Source organism: Triturus cristatus, chromosome 10 (genome assembly GCF_964204655.1).
Source record: "Triturus cristatus chromosome 10, aTriCri1.1, whole genome shotgun sequence".
In the NCBI taxonomy this organism is placed as follows: Eukaryota; Metazoa; Chordata; class Amphibia; order Caudata; family Salamandridae; genus Triturus; species Triturus cristatus.
Window position 1 is genome coordinate 352,815,761 of NC_140593.1, and position 27,304 is coordinate 352,843,064.

A 27,304-nucleotide genomic window follows, 5' to 3' on the forward strand; every position below is an offset into this window, starting at 1 on the left:
AGGTGAGGTGAGGCGCACACCCATCACAGATAGGGTAAGTGCTTTCAAAGTCGTCTAATTTCGATTTTAGTTCTTAGACTTATCACAGTCTTAATACATCCATGAGTATTTGGTCTATCGGACATTGTGCTGGATTCTATTTGTAAAACCTTGATAATTACACTATGCGAAGGGTGTTTTGCTATGTTGTGTTCTTTTTATCTTTTTCTCCATTTATGCAGGTCAGTGAATACAAACTACCGCCCACGGAGTTTCTTGGACACCTATCAGGGTCCAGGTTGTATCAACCACTTCATTAATTTGCACAGTTTTTTCGCAGTAGCTTCTAGGTCCTGACGAAAGCTAGGATGATTTACATCCGTTAGCAGAAACATGTAGACCGTTCTTTAAACACAGTTATTATATTTTGAAACTGTTAGAGCACTGTTTTTAGAGTCTGTCAACAAGGTAGCTACTAATAAAGTTGTTTTAGTACCTTGCTAGACATATTTTAACCAGCACTTATGCACCATCACCACACACCAGCACTGCGACCATCACACCCAATCATCATCTAACGAAACTACCTTTCACCAAGTTGGGACATATAAGAGACCAATATCTACGACTTGCCAAGTAGAAGATGGTTCTCTAAATTAGTCCAAAATTCCCAGATGATGAAGCAAACCACTTCAGGTGGATGATGGGAATCTTACACCCATGCGTACACTCACACATGTACACCTGAACTCACAGCACTAGCATTTCCCTTACGATTGTGTCAAGGTTTTCATACAGGCGAGACTCATAGTTGCTTATGTTGTTATAATTTTCTTGTCCTAACCATTTGGTACCTGCAGGCTGTTTCCTGGGTCACATGACTAGATGTAGTTGGAAATTGGCCTTTATGTATTCTGCCCAGTCACACAAAAGAGGGATTGGTTGTTGGCAGGATGGGCCATCCCGACAGGATGGGAAGGACAGAGCTGTGCACAGCCCTGCCTAAACTTCAAAGAAGCTGCCTTAGTCTACACACAAAGAAATTTACACTAGCCTTTTGTGCCCCAAGACAGCCTGGGGCCAGGGCAGGGGGGAAGGAAATTACAACACCATCTGTGGAGGGAAAACTCTAGAAGTTTCTTCCACTTCAAAGCTGGCACATGTATAAAATTAGGACTCTCAGACCCTCTCTTCAGTACACTGCTGGACCTGTGGATACTACAGAATAGGACTGCACTTCTGCCTGAGGCCTGCCTTGCTGTCTGAGAAAGAAGACTGGACCTTCTTTATTTATTCCAGGCTACCTGAAGTGACTTCAAGGGTCATCTGGCTGACCTGTTCAGAGCTACATGGACATAACAAGCTCCAGAAGTCTCCCTGCTGCAACTGGACCTGCCTGAGCCCTACTGGCCTCTGCAAGAGTGAGTCCCTTATCCTCAAGAGGCTTCTCCACAGGTCCTTTGCCTTTGGTTGGCGTCATAGTGCACTCCTCTGAACACAAAGGGGTAACCCTGAAGTTTTGGGCTCTTCGCAACAGCGAATTGACCTGTTTGCTCCATGATCTTGTCACCTGCGTCTGACCACCAACATGAACCTCCTGTAAACCTGACTCTTTACGCTACAGCGAACGCAAGCATTGACCAGCAATGCAAGATCTGCACTTTGTGGAAAAGCATCGACAGCCCATGGCGGCCGCCAACGCAAAGCTCGAGCAACAACCGCTCGTGCCACCAGACAGGATCTTCAGCTAGTGCGATGACCGTCCTCACTGCCAGGCCTGCTCTTCATGCTACAGCGATGACCAGTTGTGACGCTCTCCCTGCTCCTCGCTGCCTTCTGCACCACGAACTGGACTCTTCTTGCCGGAGTCTGAGAAGGTAACTCTTTCAGTGAGGCTAATCTGGTCCCTGTATCTGGCCTGTGCTCCACCGCGGTCGGCCTGAACTTGTGACTTTCATCCGGCCTTGCATGGCCAGATAACTGTAGGTGGTGCTTTGACCTTTTAGGCGCTATACTTACCTTAAATCTTTGAAATTGGTATGCCCAGTTCTACTGATTAGATTTTTGTCATTTTGGGGTCAAATCATTTATTCATATTTACTCTTTTTTTCTAAATTGGTTTGGGATTTTTATTGAGTTGTGTTTTCCTGTTGTTGCTGTTTTTGTGCTGCATAATTACTTTTCAAATTGCCTCTAAGTTAGTCCTGACTGCTTTTGGACCAAGCTACCAGAGTATTAAGCACAGTTTAATTTAGTAACTTTTTGTGGTTCACCCTGACAAGGATCGTGGCTGTTGTTTGAGAAGGGCTCACACCCCCTCAACCAATAACTCAATTTCTCAGAGAGTCTTGTGTTTATTGAGGTGACCGAGAAATCCATTTGTTGTAGAATTGGTTGAATGCCATTTTATACCTTTCATAGCTGCATCAAGCATCCTACACATTACCTTCATAAGATTAAGGATTGCTTGCATGCAGGACCATGACACCTATTAATATTTTATTCTGTTTTATCTTTGTCGAAGCTACATCACTCATCATTTTCTGGACTTAATAAGGAAGGCTCCTTCTTTCCTGGATGTCCTCTATCATCAAAGGAATCCCTAAGAAAGAAGAAATTATTAAAAGAGTTAATAGATAGATTTCAGTTGAGTAATGGCAAGGGCAAAATTGCCTCAGACTTCGTCTCACCTGTTTGACCTGTAGGAATATTTAGAGAAGGGTCCAAAAGGCATCATGCATGCTATTTTGTGGCGGGAGATGAGTTGGAGAATTAATAGAGGTGCTTGAGACAAAATGTTGGCAAAACCAAAGTGGCTTCTAACTTGCTCCTGCCTACTTTACCTAGAGGGCAGTTAATTAGACTATATTAAACCATTATGAGTGCTCTTTGGGGAAGATGCTTGCTTAGTTAACCCAAGAATGGAATCCTTCCAAGGCTCTAGGGATTATCAGTGGCACGCTTAAGACTTGCAGGAAGCTCTGTTGAACATAACGTGTATTTGTAAAGTACATGCTCACCCAGAAGGGTATCTTGGCGCTGAATAACAGATATTTATTGTTACCCAACTCAACAGTACTAATTTTATCGACCTCAGAAGAATGAAAGGCTAGGCGGAGCACCAAGATTTCAACCTGTGACCATGAGGCCGAACACAAGCCCCTAGAGTGGACGCATTAGTTCACTAAGTACCCAGACCCGACATCTAGCTATATTAACCTGTTCATGCTTTAACATAAAACTGTAATTTGTTTGACTTGACTTTGACATGATTACTTATGGGGGGTCAGGTTTGTTTTAAGAGGGGTAAAGTAATTCAAAATGGCAGCATTATGTTTGATAATTTTGGTTGAGTCTTTACTAAATTACCATTAGATTCCACATAGTCCTTTTTTCTGAGATAATTACAGATGATGTCTTGTTTAAGTGAATTTCCGTAGCTAATAGATTAGCATCACACAGTAGTTAAACAAAACTATGGTACAAGTGGGCAGCGTTCCTTTACCCAACCTCCTGCCTAACAGCCAAACATATTTCACACTTGACACAATTAGTGCTGCCGGACCATGACAGAAAGTCCTGCTGCTTAGATAGCCGGGACAAAGGGACGATCTCTGCCATGGGGCCTCTTAAAGGCCTGGGTAACCACTCGTCTCCATCTTTAGTGGTTGCAAAACCACAATTCCCAAAATACACCAACATGGTTCATGCAGTACCTTTTGGTAAAGTCCTTACAATACGCAAAACAGCGTAGTTTGTTGTGTTGGTCTCAAATAAGAAACATTGTACTTTGTTAACCAGCTTGCGCTGGGTCACTGTTGAATTATACTGTTTTTACTATTCATGTCAGCAGCAAGCTCTTAATTCGCTGACCGTCCCAGTCCTCTAATCTGTCCTTCGGTTTCTTGTCTAGTCCTTTTCAGGAAGCTCATTCTGTCCTCATCAGGCACTTCATCCTACCATACTTGCTATACCTTCTGCATTCAGCACGCCCATTCCTCCTTGAGGTGCTGGCCCTGTGCTTTATTTAGTGCATTCTCTTTCCTCTCTTATACCTCTTACAGTTCCTGTCCAATCTTTCTGATATAGACACTTAGGGCCTTTTTACGAGTATGGCGGTCCTGGGACCACCGTACTCGCGGTGGCGGTTCAACCACCACCACCCATCCGCACTATTATGAGTGTGGTGGTGGGACAGCCACAAGACTGTCGCCTCTGCCGGGTCAAGGATCCCGCTGCGGCGGTGGTCTTCAAAGGGCCCAGAATATGTTGGTGGTGCCGATGCCGGCACAGGAAACTATATTGCGGTCTGCATTTTTACCGCACATTGCATGGCAGGGACCCCGCCGTGAAAAGGGTGGCGAAAAATGCAGGTGGGAGGGGCCCTAACAGGGCCCCTGGCCAAATCAGGCCATGGGCTGCATGCGGGGGTCATATGTTGTGCCCCACCTGGAAATGCACCTTTGTTTCTGCACGGTGTGGCATGCACGACATGGTGCATGTCACACCGTGCAAGAACGTGCTACAGGCTATTTCACAGTGGCGGTTTTCTTGTTAGGCTCTCCTATGAGCCTAACACACCACTGCCGTGAGACTGCTGCAGCACCGCCTGCCTGCCCTGGATTAAAGTCATAATCGGGCAGGCAGGCTCACCATGGGCTTGGCGCTTCCTGGGACCTCCGCGGTGGAGGTCCCATTGGAAGACCGACAAACTCGGAATAAGGCCCTTAGTCTTTTTCTTTCCTTGTGGTCCACTCACTCTCTTCCTAATGCTTCCCGTGACTCTCCTCCAGCGCCTTTCCCTGAATTTACCTCTGGGTGGATCCAGCACCTGCGCCCCATTCTCTTACTGTTCATTCCATTGTCCCCCTCAACATAGAGTGCGTGTCCATTCAAGCTTAGCATGCTCTCTTTTTCCCTGTCCTTTTCATAGTGTACGTGCTGTCCTTGTAATGCAGTTTTTTCCATCCAGTTCTCACTGTGCATGTCCTGTTTGTTATTCCCACATTCCATTATACTTATACTGCATGTACTGTCTGCTATTCCTATTTCCAAGAGTAGTGCACTCTTTCCTCAATTGTGTTTCTCTCCTGCTGTGGTCATCATATGACACGCCACGGTCTGCCTAAGGGGTACTTTTTGCCCGCTTTGTGTCTTGTGTCGTTTTCTGCTTCGTACCCTCGTATCACATGCCATTTCATTTGCCCTATTTTCAAGGTGCATTCTCGTCACTTTACCGTTCTTCCTAGTAACATCATCCTGCCCTCCTTGCAGTAAACAAGCCTGTTTACAAGTCAGAGCCCTATCCTTATCTCCGTTGGCGCCATATCAATCGTTCACACCTTCCTTTTTTAAATGTATTTTCTATTTACCTTTGACTTCTTTGCTGCACCAGCCATTTCTTGACCGCAGCATGTATGCATTCTTTGCTTCCCATCCTCACATATTCCCTGTTCTCGTGACTCTTCCTGACTTATTTTCTTATGGTGTCCATCTTGGGCATTCTTCCTGTTCATCTCATGGTGCACATCCCTCTGCCATGCTTCCTTGCAGTGTCTGCAAGCCTCTGGCAACGCCAGTGCACTTTTATTTGCTCTGTCATTGTCATTATGTTTGTATTGCCCTGAAACCAGTTTGAATCCTAGGTGCAAGGGTCCTAACCAGCGCCTGTGCTGGCCGCTCCATGCAGCATTCCTTTTACTTAGTCCTACCTAAAACATGGCAGCTGTTCCAGCTATCTCACAATAAGCATTCCATCCTTTACCGTTAGATTTGCACATGCCCTTCCTCATAGATTATACCCCTTACATTATCCTAAACTCCCGATGACACCCTTCTTTATGTCCTTGTGGTATTATTTTTTTTATTATTATTTTGACAATATTTTTCCTCATATTCATCCCTTTTCTCCGCCCTGTCCTTCTCACGCTTCGAACACTTTCGACTACCCTGTCCTTCGGGCGTCACCCTTGTCCACCTCTCTGTGCTGTTCTCGCGCGCACCTGTCCTCACGCGAGGATTTAAGATTTATTGTCAGCGTGCAGAAACAGCTTCTTATTTTTTATTTACTTACATGACATTGAACGCTAGGTTCAAGATGGAGCTCCAACCATTGTTTGATTTTTGTAGTCATTTTCGTTGCAGGGATTCCAATGAACTTTAAATGCGGAATTTGGCAGTTGCACCCGTGACGAAATTACGTGCCAGCTGGTGTGTCTGTACTTCATTCGTCCTCGGTCATCCAAGTTTGGCATATCCCGGTAGACATGCAAGGACGACTCCGTTTTAAAGTTGTTATATGGTTCCATTGCACTCAGCAGTCAACTGTTCGGCGTAGATTGCTGAGTAAAGCAATGTTAGTTTTTATTTTACCTTTCAAATGAAATTTTAACTGAAATTGAATTAATATTTGTTGGCCGGAGGAAATAACTACATTTTGAGGGGAATGTAATTGCTTGCGAAGACCTAAGCCGGGCAATCGATACAATTAATTATACATTTTTCCATTCAGTGCTTTTAGTTTTGTGTTTATTTAACTTGCCTCAAGTCGTGGGCTCACAAAAACTTCTTTGATCTTCGTACTCGGAGCTCCCCGCCGCTGCAGCGAGCACAATCAAAGTCTGCGGCTTTCCATAGCTTCCCCAGCCCAATCCCCGCCCAAAGGATTTTTTTTCAAAGTTCCAGCACAAGCCCTTTTTTGTGCTAAATCTCTTGAGCTGACAGAGTCCCGTGCATGATCCCTTTGACCAGCGGCCTGGCTTGAGCCATCTTGACATCTGATCTACCGAAATGAAACACACTCGGACAGCCCCGACCGGGGACACTCCTCCCCTTGCCGAATTGGTATCATAAGGGCTTGCGCCGACAGCCTGCCCTGCAGACCGAGGGCCGGGAGGAATTAATACTAAACATTTCCAGGTTAGTACGAATATGTGCTTTCAAACCTTCATGGGTGTGGGCCTGCGTTGCTTCCGGATGGAGCCGGGCCTGTTATGAGGAAACCACATCTTTCGAAAGTAAGTTTTGTTGGGCACGAGGCAGTGGCGTAGTTCTCTTTAGTGCAGCAGGTGCAGTGAGTCGGGAGCCCCAAGGGGGGTTTCGAGTATGCACTACTGTCTTACTTCCCTGCATATGGATTTATTGGCCTCGTTTACCTGTGGCACACTTTGCGATGGCACTAGTTTGAGACAAAGCTAGCGATGGGAGTGTGTGTGTTAGTTTCAGGGCTCATCTGCTTTCTGAACAATTCTGAACCCCCCTGCATTCGATGATTTTAAATCTGGAACTTTGGCTTGTTGCGGAAAACTTCAGTAACTGAGCTAAACAGTGTTAACTGTTTCAGTTCCATGCGTAGAAACAGCGTCGAGCTTCTTTTGTGTGTGTGTGTGTGTGTGTGTGTTTTAAGGGGCGGGGGCGGAGGAGGCGATGGAAAGTAAAATTTTATTCTAAGTGAGCATTATTACCTTTGTTTCTATAAATAGCAGCTGTTCTCTTCTCGCTTCTGCGAGGGTCTGAATTACTGTAATGATAGATTTGAACGTGCGCACAGGAACTTTAGTGTTTGCGGCATATAATGCAAAATACATTCTATCCGAAACGACCTTAACAAAAAGAAGCCTTTTAGATCAAAATAAGTACAGACCAAAAGGCTAAATCGCATCTTACCCTTATCGAAGCAAATAAAACGTAAGCACTGTTTTTACAAAATGAAGTCAACGAATAATACCATTGTTAGAGACAAGTTGATTGTTCCTCAGAGAAGGTCTATATAATGGTTTTAATTAGGAACTAGCAATATCGCTGCACATTGTACATGAATGCCACACTCCGTGTTTTCATTTCTAGTGCCCAGTGTATCACGTCGCTGCATTCCATTTTCTTGGACTTCTAAAGAAGTATATTTTAATCTGGGGCACTAGTGTGGCACAACGTCTGTTAACCTCTCAAGTCATTGACCAAGTTGAATATGTTGATTAAGTTCCATATCGTATTCTTTGGTCCGAAACGCTTCTTCTTGCTTATGTTCTAGCGATACCTCTTGTTAATTATCTTCGAGGAATATACAACTTCCCCGCCTCTTTGTTTTCAACGTCTTGTTATCTTCATTTTATTGTCATCAGGGGAACATGTCCGTTAGGAAGAAGGCCAAAAAACACTGAAGGTTCAGAGACCTGATTACCGAGCTGAGATGGCATTTAATGATTGATGTGCTGTTAAGGGATACAAGTTGAAAAGCATAATAAATACTCTTTTTGTAATATATATATTGTTTTTTTTCTTTTCTTTTTTCCCTCAATGGATCTTTCCTCCCCGAACAATGAAAGAAATTAGGTTCACAATTTTTCCCCCTCAATTCAACATGTTTATGGTTGCATCACAATAAAGGTCGAATCAATAATATTTATTTATTTTCTCATGTAGACTGAGTGGGTGATGATCAACCCATGTACTTGTTTATGTGCTTTTGAATTGTAGCATTAAGGTAATATTTGCTTCTCGATGTCTACGCAAACAACTGCAAACATGCATGTGCGGCTCAAGTCTGTAGACGAGTATGTTGGCGTCACTGATTAAAAGAATAGATGCAACACAGCAACTGTTCACCATGTGCGCCGAAATTCTTGTTCTTTTTGTTAACAAACTTCAACAGTATTAGGGCCACTGGTGAATTGAGTAGGCCTCTGGCCCGCCTATTTTGTGGTTGCAACTGGATTGGCAGCCTCATAGCTCAATTCAAGCTTTTCATTTCTTTCCCGCTGAACAGGCTAAGCAGTTGTAAATACTGCTTGTCAAACGTGAACATTGGCTGCTTTCATGCAAGGAAGTAATCTACGGATCTAGCCGCCACAAAGGATAGGCCTTGTGAGATCTTTAATCCAGTCTTCAATTCAAAGGTTGCAGCACTGGGATAATACTGAGTAAACACTTCATTGTGCTTATAAGCGTACTGACATCCTGAAATGCATTTGTTTTGGCCTTCCATAAACAAACTGCAAAGGTTATTGTGACGGAAAAAAATCAGAATTGTTCCCCATCCTACAAGTACCCATAGGTTACGGTAATAGCCTAGTCATTCTTCACCCGCTTCTCATCTGGTTGCCTTCTCCCTTGCGATGGAAATATACTGTGCTCTCCTTTTAAAGATGGCCCACAGCAATGTCGGTGTTGTTGACATTGATCTCCAAGCTCGCCGCCATTGGAAATGTCCCTTTTGTCCACGAGCTACCATCGGTAACTTAATCTACTAATGTTGTGCTATTGTCCTGTGGCATGGGCTTTCACAGCATCTTCGTTAACCTGTGGAATGTAATAAAACCTAACCTATGCAACACATTGCCATGCCTAGTTTAAAGAAAATGTGCCAAAATAATCCCAAAACTGTGTGGTAATTGACATGGGCACAAGGTATACGATTGCATTTGAGGAGCCTATGGATCTGCTCTCTAGGTCTCGGGTTCTCATGGGGATATGCATGAGCCTGAGGGTTCAAACCTGTCAGCAGGCTTGAATTACGCTTTTTGCTGGTCCTTTTTGAACAACTAATGCATCACTCTACATTTTAGAAGCACGATTTTCCAATTCTATCTCAGTATTGTGGACACCATTGTTTTAGCCCAAAAATGGATGCAGAGTTTTGCTCAAGGAACGGTTTAATTCCCCCGCCCTTCTTCAACCCCCCTCCTCCCGTTGCTATGATGAGGATTATTTTGCTAGAGCATTCTGGGACTGCAGATGTAGACTGCGGCAAAAATGTTGTTATGCACCTGGAAAAATTATTTCCCGGTCTCCTGCCTAAAATACGATATTGTAGCAAATCAGTTAAACACCTTAAAATATAAAAAAACAAAAGCCTACTTGAATATAATTATCCTCTTTTGAGTCATTTTGTAAATAATGGGCATTTTAAAATAGCCTCGTATCCCAAGCAGGCATCCCCATGAAATCGATGATTTTTGATCTTCTGGTTAGCAAGCAACATGGTGAGCTATTGCGGCAGCAGCAGACATGTTCCTGTCAGCTGAAAACGTACACATTGTTTTTGAGTCTGTCAAGATCCTATAAGCAGGTCATCTGAATTGAACATCTGCTCTGTAGATATTTAGCAGTGTTTTTTAAATATATGTATAAGCAGGCCTATATGTGCACTTTCAAAAACTGAACAAGCCTAGAATCTTAAAAATATATTTAAAAAGACTGGCTAGAGTGTTTTTAATCACATCATGCAAGGTCCACGGTCTCATTTACTGACAACTCGCAGAGCGCGACTTCTTAAGAACCTCCCTGCTGTGCAGAGTGAAAAGCATGAACCATCCAAAGACAGAATTCATCTGTGTTTATGTATTACAGACAATGGAAAATCTATTCTTTGTATGGCTTTTTTCTCTGCATTATTTTGTGAAAATCTGCAGCACATCCCCCACCTGTTTGCGCACGCTCACATACACGCATGTAGCACACCAATACTGCGACACATTTTTTTTGTTTTGGGCTGCCTGTAATTCTGCATGCGCCATCTTTGACTCGTGCTGTCTAATGTGAAATAGGAATTCTTTTATTTATCCTTTTTTTTGTAGAGAATGAAAATCAAGAATTTTACAAATATCTGCTAACCTTCAACTTAATGGTTGAATGTGCAGTCTAATTTCTTATTTTACTAAATTTGGTTCATTTGTTTAATTTCTCCATTTTTCTTTCTGAAAATGTAACAAACACTCCGTCAGTTTTGATCCAATAAGCAATTTGTTAATGTGGATGATAGAATCAGCTTGTTATCCTATACTTTTAATATGTGTGCATCACTGCTGCATAAGTAGCCTTGATAGTTAATTGAGATTTGCAGGCCCTTGTTGAATGCATTTCAATAATATCAGAATATACTTTTGCACCATATTAAAAAATATGATATAATATGTAGCTTTTGCTCTATAATTTTATTTTTAAAGAAAAAAAAGTAAATGTAGATTTGTTTATAGTGCCACCATTAGTATGGAATTGAATGCTAGGAACACTAAAGCAGAAACCGCAACATAAATGAAAACACTATGTGCAATAGCAAATTCGCTGACTCCATGTGCTTGGGCTTCGAAGTACACACCCAAAGCTATTGCAGAGCCAAATGCAATAGTTCCTCCACCCACAAAAAGAACAAAAGGTGGATGGACGTCCTGTTATTGTAGCTGTCTTGTTATGTTTAGGTCGTTGGCCTTAAAACTGGATGGTAGGTGCTTTTGTTGTATCTATTTATTTAGACAGACTCTGGACCTCGTTCTATATGTGTTTGAAGTGTTTAAAGCTTTTGGGTAGCACCTTAGAAAAACATTTGATGTATGTATAATGCAGATCAATAATTGTTTGCATTAGACAACGTGTGTTCATATTCCATTTTTGTACCGAAAAAGTAATAGCATTTCACTCGTGTTTTGTGAAGTTTAATATTTCTGTTCAACACATTTATGCAGGAACTATGAAATTACGCCAGTTTAACCATTTGATACATTTGTAATATTTCACAGTCTTTTGTAAATGATAGTAGAAGAGGGCAGATGGTATGTGTATAGTTTTAGCGTCTTCTTTTCAATACCATGCCTTTTGATGATATGACCTTTCCAAAAGCGAGTCATACCTTTTGGAATTCAAGAAAAAAAGTCAAGTTCAACCTCACTTCAAAAAAATCCTCAAGGAATTATTTTGGTTCTATCTATTTTATTTATACGACTTTGAAAATCATTTCACTCCGGTCATAAGATCTATATTATATAAATGCTGCATGTTACATTGCTGTATTAATTGTGACCGTTCTGTAGCAATCAGGCACAGCAATCAGTGTGCACTCCTAAATCATATTTCAAATTTACAGGATTCCTTTGGAATGACTAATTTGACAAGAAATATCAGGGGGAAACTCTCACCTGATACTTGCTCTGCTGATTTTAATATTTGTAAATGGAAAGTCAGCAACACATTATCAGGCTTTACCTTTTACATTTCACTTTTTTTCTTCTCTGAACCTTTAGTCCTTTCATGGCCCCATTGTTATGTTTCAGTGGCTTTATGGTGAGTCTATCTGCCTGTATTTATTTTATACCACTGAAAAATGTATACCACAGAGCACTGATGCATTGCGTGTGTTGTTGAGTGAAAGAAGGACATAATGTCAGAAGCAGTTTGCCAAGCGATCTTGTTTCAGTTTTATGTATAAAAAAACACGGGTATTTTAAAAGTCGCGTGTGCCTGGACGTTACTAGCCCATTAAAGGAAAACTCATTGATTGGAAGCACTAAACATCAAAAGGGTGGGCTTTCTGTTTGAAAAGATTCCTCTTCGTTTTGTTTTGCTTCTCCATCTTAGACGTCGAAGTCAAGCCTATGCTTGGGACATTTAATCAGTTTCCATGACAACCTGACATATATTTCCATACACAATTAAAAATCATCATGCAATGTATTGAACATACTTATCTCACATACTTGTGTAAAGGGCATATTCCAGTTTCCAAATCTACTGATGAATGCTGGTCTTATTTGCAGAAAACACGGTTGACCTATTTTTATGCCATCAAAAATGGACTCTGTAAATTCAGCTGTCAGGTACATTCATATATGTAACACTATAGCTTTGATTTGGTTTTCTATCTGTCTTTGTCTGCAATCGTGCCATTCATTATGCAACATTTAATTTCAGAATACACTGTTTTTTCAGTACACATCATATTGCAGGTGCAGTATAACCTACTGCAGAACATGCCTGAATTGGTTCATTCACAGGTAATTCTGCCATTTTTTTTCTTCGAATCTTTGTCTTAGCCCAACACTGGACTTTTTAACTATAGGGAAATGCTTAGACAACAAGCTAGCAACATTCCCAATCTTGCTCATGTTGAGTCTACACGCGGGTTCCCACTATTTTGAATTTTTTGCCATTTGAGTTTGAACCTTGATAAATATTTTTAAATGGCTCGTACTTACTAGAGGCCCCTCCCTACCTTCCAGCACTGTCAGTTCAGCATAGGTCGCCTTGAGACAAATTTGTTCCATTTTATCACTGCTGTATTGTAAGTGGATCTCAGAACCTTTTCTCCGTGGTCTGTTGATGTTGCACCAGATGCATATTTTAATCCATGCCAGTGGTGATCTTTTTCTGAAAATGTGGCCATTATAAGGGTCATAGGACCACTGTACCCCAATCACCCCTTCTATAGTTCATTCTAATTATTTCCCATCCACCCCACTAATAAAGGGATACCTTCGGAGTGGATGAGGAATTTTTATTTACATGTAACTTCCCCCGACTACTAATATACAAAGAGCTCCCTGGAGCATGGGTTGAGCCCACCCTGACTGTTAGGAAGGAGTCAGGGTGAACCCGATGATGAAAAAACAAGCCACTACGCAGTGGGAGAGGGTTGTATATAAAAAAGGATTACTTTTCCTTTTTCCCACTTCTTACTGAAGTGCTACTGAAGGGTGGTGCACCCCCCTCCGCCCCACATTTTTCCTCATGGCAGAGGGATACTCTTTTGTTTGTCTCGTCTTTCTGAAAATTTCCACTTTTTATAAAAACATTTTTTACCTCTTGCATTTCTTTTAAGATTTTTTATAAATTGTATATGTCTTCTACTGGGGTTAGTGGTATTTTTCAGTCTCTGAGTGGGATGTAGCACACATTACAGGGAAGGTGGCTGAGAATTAAATAAAACAGGGCGTGGGGTACTCCCAAGAACAATGGTGCCAAATGGAAACCAGGAAATGTAAGAGGAAGGAAGCAGCCTTGACACTGGCCAGCACTCTAAATTGTAAGTCAGGCCTGGAATCTTCGGCGAATTGTTGTTTACTCTGGAGAGTGGGTGGCAATGAGGTTGCCTCTGCTGTGGGATTCACAGAAGCAGTTTTAAATGTCTCTGGCGTATTGTGATTAACCGAGGTTCTTATTCTTTCATGTTGTTAGCCACCTGACCACTTGGTGTGTCAGAAATTCTTGTTTGGCTTTTGCCATTTTAGCAATCTCATTTTTATTGTTTTCATTTATTTCAAATCATTACAAATGTTACAACGATGTTCAGCAAAATAGCTGCGCATTTACAGCGCATGATAATCGCAACACAAGAAAACGGTAATTTGGAGAATTTACTACTATGAATTTTAGACCTTTTATACGTCGACCTTTAGCCACAACTCTTCATCCCTCTTCGTTGAGTTATTCCAGTGCCAAGGCCATTCATTTTAAATATTTCTCCGGCAAACTTAATCAAACTCGTTTACTCCGTCGAACCACATCATCCCGTTTTAGGAATGTGGTTCGACACCTAAAATGCCCCCCTGAAACTCGCTGTCCTGCAGGCATTGTGTGACTCCTGCGGGGTCCCCCACTGTCATTATCTTGGTATTGGCACGGGGTTCTACTGAAGCAGCAACACAGAATCAACTGATTGTCTACTAGGTGCTAACCAGAGGGTAAGCCTTTAACTCACAAGAGAGCAATCCCAACGTCTCGCAAGTGCAGTTTCACGATTTCATGTTGCAGTTTATATGCATCCACTCTGAGCAGCGCAAGAAGCATCGTGAGGTTCAAAGCTGTTATTTATTCTTTTTCTTTTATTTATATATATATATATTCGCAACGTTCGTGAAAACCTTTGGAAATTTCTGCATATGTTGCAATGTTTTTAATTCTTGACACCCGTGTAAAGATTGTGACTTTTGCAGCAATTTCAATTGCAAATGTCCTTCTTAAACGTAAAATTAAATATTTCTACAATATATCTTTAGCAGGAAAATATTGTTATTTTCTTCACAATATGGCATTGTGCATATGGAAGTTTCCTAAAATGTAAACTTGCAGAGACAGATTTTGCATATGTTTTCCATCTTGGAAATATGAGGTAAATATGCATATGACGTGAATTGCTCTGTGAGGTCATTTTGGGAATGAAAATTATATTGGTCAGTATAGAAGGCAGACAAGGAGGACAAGGCAAGGAGGAAAACCGGAGTACTTTGCTAACTACACAAATGCCCCAAATTCGAAACTTTTCAAAACACGGTGGGCCAGAAAAAGACACAAACCCCCAATTGGAAATCCTTCCCCACTTCCTGATTTGCTAGCTCCTCAATCCTTAAAAGCTTTCCTCCAAGCTTAACTTTCAATCTCTGAGCTGGATGTTTTCTTTGAAGCTTGTTCTGATCTAGGCACTTATTTTAGTGAATTTCATGAATCTAGCCTCCATTGGTGTGCTGTGTAATAATTCTAATTGTTTTTACTCGGGATATTTCAAATAGTGCAAATCTAGCTATGTGAGGCAAGGGAGTATTGAAAATAGGAGGTCAAAGATATTGTACATGTGGGTGCAAACATGAACCCACATATGAATGAAAAGGCTGAAAAGAGTGATGGGAGCATATCATGCAAGAAGGTTTAGGAAATAGGCATAAGGAGGTGAGTGGAGTTCAAGGTAGGTTTTGAGAGAACTTATTTGTATAGGGTGGGGTTTTATCCTGTCTTAATAGGAGTGAGGGTGAGAGTCTGAGTCTGGAAGGTCCTTCTCCTACCTCGCAGCCAAGGCATGGAACGATCTCCACCTCTGGCAAAGCCCCACACCGCTGCAGTTCAGGAAAGACCTCAAGACCTGGCTCTTCAGATGACCCCAATGGAGCTGCACATTCTCCCTCCCCCCAGTCCCTTGAGACCCTAACGGGTGAGTAAGGCGCTTTACAAACCCCTGATTGATTGATTGACTGATTGATTGAGTGCTGAGGTTACTCTCGCTCTTGGAGCATACACAAGCAAAGCCTAGCAGCATGTCTTTTGTTGCTCACATTTTTGGATTTCAAGCCTGGTAATGGTTTGGTTGCTAGTTGTGGGGAGGCAGACTGAAATCACCAGTTTGTTTCCTTCGTAGATTGGTTTGTTCGCAGTGACACAATTTAAATGATGTAGGAGGACGACAATTGAACACTTGCATGTGAGGAGAAGTACTACCGTGCTTTCAGGTTTCAATTTTCATTAGCTTGTGCTCAAGCCTTCATGAAAGACTGCTTTTGGAAGAGCGAAGGGGAATTATGGGAGATCATTAAGATAAACTTTGCTTTCATCTATCTGGTTTAGAACAATGGCCTGCAGCGGAGACCAGAAGTTGTGATTAGGGAGATATGATTTGATTTTTGTTAAAATGGCAGAGCTGGTACCTGACTTTTTGCCAATACCAGTTTTGATTGTGCCTTTTAGGTGAATGTGCAAGCAGTTACATGGAGTGCAGTGTGTGGGGAAGAGTGGGTTGTTCAAAGGCTATTTGGGAAAGCCATTCGTGGGTCACTGCATATGACAGGGTGCCATTCAGTAATATAAGTTCTGTTTTGATTGGGTTCAACTTTAGGCGCCTGACATGTGGTAGGATGCGGTCGTGTTTGGATGTTCTAAGCTGATCACACTGAGCGAAAGAGCTGTGTGTCATTTGTGTATGGGTGAACTTCCAATGGGAACCTTAATTTAGATATCAAAAATTGCTTGTAAGAGAATAGAATCCTCAACGGTGGCATATGTAATGGCGGAAGCTGCATGAATCTCTTTGGCTTAATGACTTATTCATTAAGATCATGTACCTAATGCTGTAGGTAGAGTTGATGCAGGAGTGCCTGATGATATATGAAATTAAATTCAGCAAATAAATCATGATGGACCAACTGGCATGTGTCCCCATTGTCCATCATAGAAAGAGCAATATTGACCATAAGTATAATGGCTCTTTCTAAACTGTCACTGTGGATGCCCAACATATAGGGCCTTATTACGAGGTTGCCGGTGGTAGAAGTCCGAGTGTGAAGAACTTGGCGGTTCGACCGCCATATTATGAGTTGGGCAGATTGGCTATTGGAAGACAGCGACTGGACCACCAAGAACTTCAGCAGACCGCCGACTGCTGGGTTTGCAATCAAGGAAAGGCAGCCACCATAGGACGGTAAAGGGGAGCTGCACCACCGTGCATATTACGAGTTGCCTGATCCAGGAGTGGACAGTGGCGGTCCAACCGCCTGCTTCGGGATGACAGTGACTAAAGGATTTGGGGTGCGTGTATTCACCACTTTCTTCTTCAGACGTGGATCCCTGTCTCCTGGTCCCCCCTTCACAACAGGATCTTCACCCTGAGGATTATGACCCTGTGTGGGGCGATATACAGGTGAGTCTTTTTCGTACCATATATCCATTGCCATGACTGCCCATATATGGCCTGAGCACAGGTAATGGGTATATGGTATTTTTCCACATATATCATGCATATGTTTGCATCAGACACATATGCAGTCGAAAAGCACACACAGGCTTCGATATATTTGGAAAAAGTACTCACCACCGCCGCAAGATCCCCGCCTTCACACCGCTGGCCCTGTAAACAACTCGTATTATGGCTGTCTTTGGACCGCCAGTGCAGTGAGCTGCTGTTGGGGTGGACGAGGTTCTACGGAGGTTGGACCACCAAACTCGTAATAAGGCCCATAGTCTCTTGATATGTGATGCTGTTAATGTGGGTGTACTATCCAATATTTTGCCTAAGAAGGGATTAGGGGTAATTAGATAATTGCAAGGAATTCATAAGACTGGGCCTGCTAGGTTGGATTGGAAATATTGTCTGTAGTAGTGAAGGAAGATGTTGAAGAAAGGGTTACAGTTATATGGAGGTTGTTTTTCATGATTGACCACAGCTTAAAAATGTTACATGTAGGGGCCTTTAGGTAGTTGATGATGCTTGTGAGGTCTTCTAGAGTTTTTTGTTAAACAGCAAGTCATTTGTGTTTGTGTCTTGGAGGATGAATAGAGTTGTTAGCTATTCATATTTATTACTTGATCAGTGTTGGGTCTGTGGGTGTTGATTTTGTCAATGATTTGAGAAATGGGGTAGATGGAGAGGGTTGATTCACTTCAAAGAGCGGTGTGACTTCTGGAGGCAAGTCTCCTTTTGCTCTAGTGGTATAATATCTGCCTTTGATCTCTAATTATTTGGAAGTTTGCATATTAGCATGGTGCAATGTCGAGTGTTTCTAAGCGTGCCTCTACAAGAGAACTAGTTCTGTAGCTGGTGGTCTGTAGTTACGTTTTTGATGAATTGCGAGGGCATTACATTTACCTTTGGTTGTCCGCTGCGGGAGAATGGGCAAGTTTGATGTGAAAACGTACGGTGTGGTGCAGTAGTGGTGTTGTATACGGCATGTTAGGCTTTGGAATGCAGATATTGCGACCGCCTGGTCTCAGCCCACCATTAAGATGCAGGGTCATTGCCAAAGAACCGACCTGCCTAACAGAGTATGTTTTGAACTATGAGAAAATACCCGAGCCATAAGAGATGTTATTTACTCTTCTGCTGACTTCTAATGTTTTTATTAATGTATTTTGTGTTTTTTTTTAGATTTTTTTAATACATCTGAAGCTTTTTAACTTGCTGATGGTGTTTTAATTATTGTTATATTGTGTGCTTTTATGATTTTCATGAACATTTTTAGATGAGTTTTGTGAATCGAAAACAATTAGCATCCAAACAATTTGAGGCAGAAATTAAACTCAGTCACAGTACCCACGGCTGAATTTGTTATGACGACATTTTATCACGTCTGCGGTCGTATTAATAGTAGAAATTGTTTGAAGCACTATTCGATTACCTACTATTTGTTTCTGGCTTAGAAACTTTTGTGTTCTCCTCGTTGGCAGTAAGTGTTGCATGATCTTGTTGTTCACTGCCTTTGAACTTAGCAGAATGTTAAAAGCAATTTTTAATAACGATAATTATTGGAAAAAGCAAATAAGTTGTGCCCACGGAAACATACATGTAATATCGAGCCCTAACTCATGGCGATTTGTAATGTTTTTTAAGCCTCGGTAAAAATAAAAGCACTGGTCCTGCCGTCAGTCAGCTGGTTTTCAGGTGCTTGCCTGGTTTTTGTAGGTGTGTACTGACAGATTTGGCGGAATCGCACAGAGTAACAACTAGGAAATATATCGTTTGAATGAAATGGGTTTGTTTTATAGCCACAAAGGCCTCGACGCTTTGTCAGGGTTAGTAAGCGCTATATAGATGCAATTTACAATGACAATGATGATCAGTAACCAGAGAATGCAGGCTTCCTAAAGTACACGCTAATGATCACGCTTTGATAGCGCGACCGGGCACGCAGTGACGTCAGAGGCCTTTCATTAACGCTCCTAATTTGAAAAAGTAGAGTTTAAATAACAGCCCCCTTCTTAATTAGAACCGGAATACAATAATATAGGGGCTGCATATAATCCAATTTGAGAATAGTCGGAGTGGAAATGGTTGATCCATGTGCAGAATGCGTTCCTGTCACATAACAATAAATGCGTGACATACAACAAACTAGTGAATGAAATCCTGAATGTTCGGTAATTGAACGTGATAGATAGAAAGGGCGGTGCCAGGATCCGGACACAAAGGTTCAGCGATAGCTCGTTTCACCCCGGATGTGACAGCCAGATAAAGGGTGCTGCGGGGCTAAACGGCCGTTCCGGCATTCTTGCTGAAAGGCATTTCTCTTCCGTACCCCTTCTAATGTCCACACTGCACTGGGTGCTGAGTGACTGTCACGCTGTGTGCTGAAGGTGGTGCGACCCCTCCTGTGGGTGACATGCGCTATGATTGAGCTCTGCACAGGGCCGCCTTGCACGATCCCTTCTGCTTGACAGAGTCTGCGCCGTGTTCAGAGCCCTTTGAGCCTCTGTCCAGATCACCGGCGCCCTGTCACCCTCTCCCACACCTCCTACATCTCAGACCACAGGGGCACAAAGCAGGGTCTGCCCATTGCTCTGGCCTGAGGTAATGCCCTGGTTGATGTGTCGGGCTCGTGCCTAGACAGAGAGTGACAGAACTTGAAGGGAGGGGGTGCCATTTTGGGGACAACCTTGCACAGTCTTAATATCATCTCAGCCCTTTTAAAGACATAGAATAACAAATGAAATAGAGACCAAGAGATAGGTAAGATAAACTTCGTTCGAAGCATACTAAAATATTTTACACACAAAGCTTCGAGAAATGAGTTTACAGAAAGAACATTGATAAATAAAATACGTTCAGCAATACTGCGTGGTATACAACCTCATTGCGGCAATTAGAGTGAAAAACTTGAAATGTAATGCATCCTCTCATACAAATGTATATAGAAAATAATAAAGGCAGACGAGCAGTTGAAAGAAAACATTACCAACGTTTTATCAGAATCAGTTTTATAGGTAGTCTAAATTGATACCCAATGAAAGTATGTGGATTGGATATGTCTAATGTAGCAGATGTACACCCAGAGGCAAACCAAAAGAACAACTGCATATCAGAAGGTCAGCTTAATCACACTAGAGCCTCATTAGGCCTTATGTGAAACTCAAAGTCTCCACAGTGCAGCACCACCATCTGTGCTTAAATATACAATTAATAAAGAATCCACTCTAATCAACATCTTTCAGACTTCTCTTCCAAGCCTAGCTCATACAGTTATCTGCTCCTTTTTATAGGCCCAGAAGATGTCATCTGGAGAAAAGAAAATGAAGATAAAATAAGATTACAGTATCAGTTGTTATTTCTATGGTGCCTACATCCAAAACCAATCTGGATTCAAAACTGGATTCAAAACTGAACAATACACTCTTCCAGTGCTGAATAAATGCATAATTCAGCTTTAAGAACACTGAAATCTCTTATCCATGACTCCTAGTGAATGAATGAAGGAACATTTGTAGAGTGCGTGGTTACCCAGGGGCATCCCAGCGCTAAGACACCAATTAAGTGGCAAGTGTGCAAAGGACAACTGCATTCACAGCAGGACTTACACTAATATGTGCTGACCAGTAGCACTCAAAATGGACAGAACAAAAGGATATGTCTGAACTAAAACAAAAACTGTAAGGTCTGGTTGTCTGAACCAAAGCTTAATAAAAGTCAAAGACAGTTGATTGACCTACAAGACAAGGGCTCCAGGCAACAAATATTGGGGGAGATCGCTCCTGAGGTGAAAACCTACCTACTCCTGTGCCGCTGAACCTTCTGCCGTTCCCGCCTCCCGCCGCCGCAGTTCCACTCATTGCGGCCGCGGAATGGAGGCGGGGACTACATTATCCAGGCTTCCCAGCGGCAGGAAAGCCGCCGACGCCGTTTCCGCGCCCGGAGGCGATTAAAAGACCAGCCCACCCTCAGCAGAGCTGGCTCCAGGCAACAAATATTGGGGGAGATCGCTCCTGAGGTGAAAACCTACCTACTCCTGTGCCGCTGAACCTTCTGCCGTTCCCGCCGCCGCAGTTCCACTCATTGCGGCCGCGGAGGGGAGGCGGGGACTACATTACCCAGGCTTCCCAGAGGCAGGAAAGCCGCCGACGCCGTTTCCGTGCCCGGAGGCGATTAAAAGACCAGCCCACCCTCGGCAGAGCGGGCTCCAGGCAACAAATATTGGGGGAGATCGCTCCTGAGGTGAAAACCTACCTACTCCTGTGCCGCTGAACCTTTTGCCGTTCCCGCCTCCCGCCGCCGCAGTTCCACTCATTGCGGCCGCGGAGTGGAGGCGGGGACTACATTACCCAGGCTTCCCAGCGGCAGGAAAGCCGCCGACGCCGTTTCCGCACCCGGAGGCGATTTAAAAGACCAGCCCACCCTGCGTCGCGGGATCGCGCGCGGTTAGCGCCGGGCTAAGCCCGGGCAAAGTGCGGGCCATCAGTGGCTGGCAGAGGCTGGGCTGGGCCACCCCTCTTTTCATTGGTGTTCGCCTCTTCACGCCCCAACAGGTACATTTGCTGATTCTTGGCTGCTTTTGCATAACGCATCGGACTGTGGTGGTGATTATGAGACATTTTCTGTGGTAGCTGTCCCACTCAAATCACCTTGTATGTACTATTGATAACCGTCCCTGCGTGATATTACTTTTTGGTGTTATACTGTTTTTATGCTTTTAGATTTTATTATCCTCAGATCTACAAGGGGTTTTATCCCATTATATTGGGATATTGTGCTTTTATTGTAAACCAGCCGTAGAGGTTCTGCGGGGGACCATAATGGGGAAGAGGAAAGACATGGAGGGAGGAAGTGCCGCTGGTACCAAAAAAGGGAAAAAAGCTAAAAAGAGCCCGCATGCCGCTCTGAATTGTGTTTTGGGCAGAATTGAGGGCATTGTTAATGATTGTGAGGAAACACTGGGCAGTAACACCCTAAAAGGTATAGAAAACGTGGAACCGAGGGGTGTTAAATCCTCCAACAAACTCCGAAGGAAAACTATCCCCATAATGTTCGCTAACCAGCAAAGTAGCAATAAGCTTTCGCAAGCTTCTTTATCGACAACACCTGACTTCCCTGCGGACGCTGTTTTGTCCAGCTCTCCACCTCCGTTATTAGATCAGGGGCTGGTGCTGCAGCAAGCCCAGATAACTCCTCTTCCAATCTTATGCTCAAATAGATTTTCTCCCCTCGACCCAGACACCAGCATTATCACTACACCGGCCCTAGAGGATAATACGGACTCAACCTCAAAAGGTAGATTAGCCACTGGCCTAGGGTGTGGGCCTACTGAGTTGGACTTACTGGCTAGGATTAGGAAGCTGGAGGATATGGTGGCACTGCTGACCGAGAGGTTGGACAGTTTAGTCCAGGGACAAGCTACACCACCCGTGACTTCTGCCACACCTCAATCACGGGAGGACATTGCCCCCGCTGGGAGGGATACTCAGGGGACAATGAAACATACCCCCCTAAATACCTCTTTATTACCACCCCAAGGCCATAGGAACAAGAGGGTTGGTAACAAGACGTTTATTAACGACAAGGCTATATCATATGCAGATATCACAAGAGGTGAAGCTTGGAATGGGACATCCGATTCTAGACCTAAATCCACAGAACATAACCACACTACATCTTCCCTCCCCCGAGCTTATACTAAATCATCCCCCTCTAGAGTCACCCATGGTCCTCGCCCACATCACCTACCCAATAGGGCCATGGTGTATATGACCAACGTCCCGAAACTAGCTAACTCGGGGGGTTACGAAAGCAGGGACTCGATACTTAATAAAGCTATCCATTGGTTGCGCCATGTAAGGGGGTGTAGATCTATTATCAGAGATGACATGATAAGAGCAAGAAGGATCTCCAGGGCAGATGCGCAGGTGGACTGTCTGGAGATCGAACTCAGGGATCCCTCTCTAGCAGAAAATTTATTTCTGCTGGAGCTCAGGACATCCCCACCGGAGTACTCTTTGATACAGATCCGCTCCTTTCCTTCTTGGCCACATTTGCTGGAGGATGATGATTCAGGGCTTAGACAGGTCGACTGACTGGCGAATAATTGCCCAGCTAACCCTCCATCTGTCCCGGAACGGTATTACCAAGCGGAATATAGCGCACCAGGCTATCCCTTGTCTTTGGACCAGGGTGGGGTCTGCACTGACAATTTTGTCCAGGCACAACCAATAAGTTGAGCCACTTATCCAAATGGGGTGTTGGGTGTAAACAGAGATTTTCCCCTTAATAACTCAAGACCAATTCACTTCTTATCATGGAATATCGCGGGTTTGGAAAAGAATCTCGCTGACCCCCTTTGGAATGACTTTATTAATAAATTCGATATTATCCTATTCCAGGAGACATGGAGCTTAGTCCCCCTCTACAGGTCAGGCTATTCCACCTTCCATATTCCAGCGATTGGCTCATCCAGAGGTAGGCCTTCGGGGGGGCTCCTTGTTTGGGTTAATATCCATTCAAATTGGTCAGTCAAAAATCATGCAACCTCTTCTCAGGACATCCTTCGTATCTCTATTGGTGGGCCAGATTTAAAAGATGGCTTAGAAATTTTCAACATCTATGCCAGGGGGTCCCCGGGAGGTCAAGTAAGCCCCATTATATCGTCCCTGGACTTTGAGCTTACGGCCATCACTTCCACAGCAGGCATCATCGTTGCAGGAGACCTTAATTGTACTTTCGAGCCCCTCTGCGACGAGGATGTCCAGGGCACTAGGGATTTAGATGCTAAGTGGGAAATTCCCTGCCTTAGCCTCCCTCCAATAAAGAAATGGTCTCAAAGAGCCATACAAATCAATGCTCTGACCCTAGAGCATAATCTGAGGGCGACTAATGGTAGAACAAAATCTGATCCAACGGGAACCCCAACCTTTACTAGAACCAGGGTGCCTTCGCGCATCGATTATATCTTGCTGGACGTCGGGTCAAGGGCCGAACTCATCGATATGGAAGTTATCCCAAGATGCGAAAGTGCTCACAACCCTTTGTCCATGCAATTTTTGCGCAATCCTGATCTTATACCAACTGAGTATGTTAGCACCAGGAACCCCTGGTTGAGGGAAATTGTGCCCTCTAACTGTAATCGGCGCCTTAAATGCCCCAAGGTTGCCAAACGTGAATTGTCTTTGGAGGGTATCAGGAAGATCATTAATGCCAGTATTTTAATGCTCATTGGTGTTCCTGACACTCCCCCTTCACCTGCTCACTCTTCAAAGCTTAAGGAAATATATCTTTCAACTGTGGTCAAGGTGGGCGAGTTTTTCCAGGCCAAAGTTAACAGGGGTTGCAAGCGTCCTTCTCCAAAGGTTGAAAACCTATGGTATTCGGATGACTGCAGGAAAAGGAGGCAGGACCTTTCGAGAGCTTTAAAATCTAAGGTCCAGATAAATATCCTCCCCGCAAGAAAATCATACTACAGGTCTATCGAGCTTGGGAAGAAACACACTGGCAAGAGCTCAAATTCGCCGCCCAGCTGAAGGATGCTACCCTATTTTGGGACCTCATCAACATTGGCACGAGGAGGGGGGCTGACCCAATACCGAACCATATTGCAGGGCGAGAATGGTTTGACCACTTCCAGAAACTATACATGGGTGACGAAGGGCTTGCACTGCTGGAGCAAGGGAATGACCTAGAGCCAACTGTACTCCCACTTGAGGGAGAGCAGTTCGGGCTCAACGAGGTACTCACAGCTATTGCCTCGATTGTGCCCGGCAAAGCAGCTGGACCCGATGGCCTCCCAGGAGATCTCATGCTCCATGAAAAAAATCTTTGGGCCCAATTTATCTGCAGATCTTTAAATCTTCTAGCGAATGGCCACCCTGTACCAGAATCCTGGAAAGGGGCGGAGGTGGTGACCATCTTCAAGAAGGGGGATAGAGAGGACCCTGCTAATTACAGACCGATCAGTTTAATTGACGTTGCCCAAAAAGTGGTTGGCAGGGTCCTCTTAACGCGGATGAAAGAATGGATAGATGAGGAGGGCGTCTTGTCCCACTTTCAGGCAGGGTTTAGATGTGGTGTTGGAGCAATGGATCAGGTATTTAGACTCTGCCTGATTTATTGGAAAACTGTAACCATCGAGAAGGGTAGTCTATATTTAGCATTTATAGACTTAAAAACAGCTTTCGATCTGGTCCCCCGTCCCAAGTTATGGCAAATTTTGCTAGATCTAGGAATTCCTCCCCTGATTCTGAATCTCGTCAAGCACCTGCACGAAGACAATTTTGCTAGAGTGAGGTGGTGTGGCCAGGGTCAGCTAACTGAGAAAATAGCAGTTCAGAGAGGGGTACACCAGGGTTGTGTGTTGGCGCCGACCCTGTTCTCTCTCTACATAAACGGGGTGGCGGATCATTTGAGAGAGGACATGACCGATGCCCCAACCCTGTGCGGGGAAAAGACACCGACTCTATTTTTTGCGGACGATACCCTCCTGATCTCCAAAAGTCCCATGGGCCTGCAGAAACTCCTTGATCGTTTCACCTCGTTTTGTGAAGCCAGAGGCTTGGTTATTAATACAACTAAAACCAAGCTAATGGCTCTGGCACCACCAAAAAGCTTTAGGAATAACTTCAAGCTGAATGACTGCCCTTTGGAGCTAGTGGAGGCTTTTGACTATCTAGGGGTAAGGGTGAATAATAAAATGAAGTGGTCCCTCCATTTGACTAAAATGCTCCTAAATCATAAACGGATTTCAGGGGCTATAGTCAGGCATCAGAGACTTTCCTATAGCCGGCCTGTAGCTCCAGCTATTAAAGTATATGAGGGCAAGGCCCTGCCTGGGTGTCTTTACGGGGCGGAACTGTGGGGGTTCGAAAATCTTTCTGAGCTAGTAAGATCTGAGCATAAATTCTACAGAGATTTAGTCTCGCTCCCTTCGTCTACCCCCCTAGTCCCGCTCCGCTATGACCTTGGGAGACACCCAATAAATGAAGTGGCGAGGCTGCGCCCCCTGCTGTATTGGATCCGGCTTAGGAGGTCTCCCGACCTAAGCCATTATGCCTCTGGCCTAAACTGAACTGTTAAATCTGGGTGCAGGTCATAAAGTAGGCTGGGTGTCCAACCTGAAAAAATTGGTCGGTGCAATTGGTTTGGACCAGGCATGGGAGAGTCAGATGCCCCCGCCTAAACATCTAGCAAAAAAGCTCTACTGGGACTGGATTTCTGCCACTGTTAGTAAGAATCAGAACGGTATTTTGTCTGAGAGATTTTTGGATGTTAAGCATGTTCCAAGACTGGAACCCTTCCTTGACCTCATTGAGACCCCGGGGGATAGGGTCCTCTACCTAAAATTTAGGTATAGCACACTCCCTCTCCAAGATTTCCAGAGGAGCTGGAATGGCCAGACGGGAAACGATAAGGGCTGCCCGGGCTGTGCTTCCCCCACGGAATCCATTGCACATTTCATGTTTGCATGCAGGGCATACAGTCAAGTGAGGTCAAGGTGGCTAAAACCAGTCTGCACTAACCTGGGCTGTTCATCCCACAGGGTGGCGCTACGTATCTTAACATACGAGACACTAATTCCAAGCGTAACCTGTGGTACAGCAAAGTTTTTAGGAAAAGCATGGAGGATAAGACAAAAGCTTATCAAATGAAATAATAGACAAATAAGCCTGCTGTGAGCTAACTTTATCCCAGTTTATTCGTTATGGTTGGGTTTTCTTATGTACTGCAATTCGACTTATGTATCACTCTGTTTTGTATGTTACATTTCCCACCGAATATCAAGTATGGCTATATTGGGGAAAGCGGACATTAGCTTATTACACTGCAAAAAACAATGTAAATAATGAAGTGTTTTTCTTAACCTGTTTTATACTTTTATGATGTTTTTTTCTATATCGAATAAAGTTATTCAATCAACCTACAAGACAACAAATTGCAGACATATTTGATATTTGTTAAATCCAGAAAAGGGTAAATTGGCATGTTAGGAATCACTTACCATGATGTTGAAGTTGAAATTGAGAGAGCTTATAGACCCATTTCTTAACCGCTGAAGAGCCAAAACCAAAATGCAGATGGCTTCCAATTAGAAATAAGGACTTCGAGTAT

At 43.6% G+C, this 27,304-nt stretch overlaps 1 long non-coding RNA gene across 1 annotated transcript in view; it reads left to right on the plus strand.

Annotated features, from left to right (window-relative positions):
* Positions 1-6,711: 6,711 nt before the first annotated feature.
* LOC146789432 (uncharacterized) overlaps positions 6,712-27,304 on the plus strand; it is a 165,154-nt gene continuing 144,561 nt past the window's right edge. The window contains exon 1 of the long non-coding RNA XR_014969801.1: positions 6,712-6,897. This is a non-coding gene — a long non-coding RNA (uncharacterized LOC146789432). The remainder of the gene's footprint in view (positions 6,898-27,304) is intronic.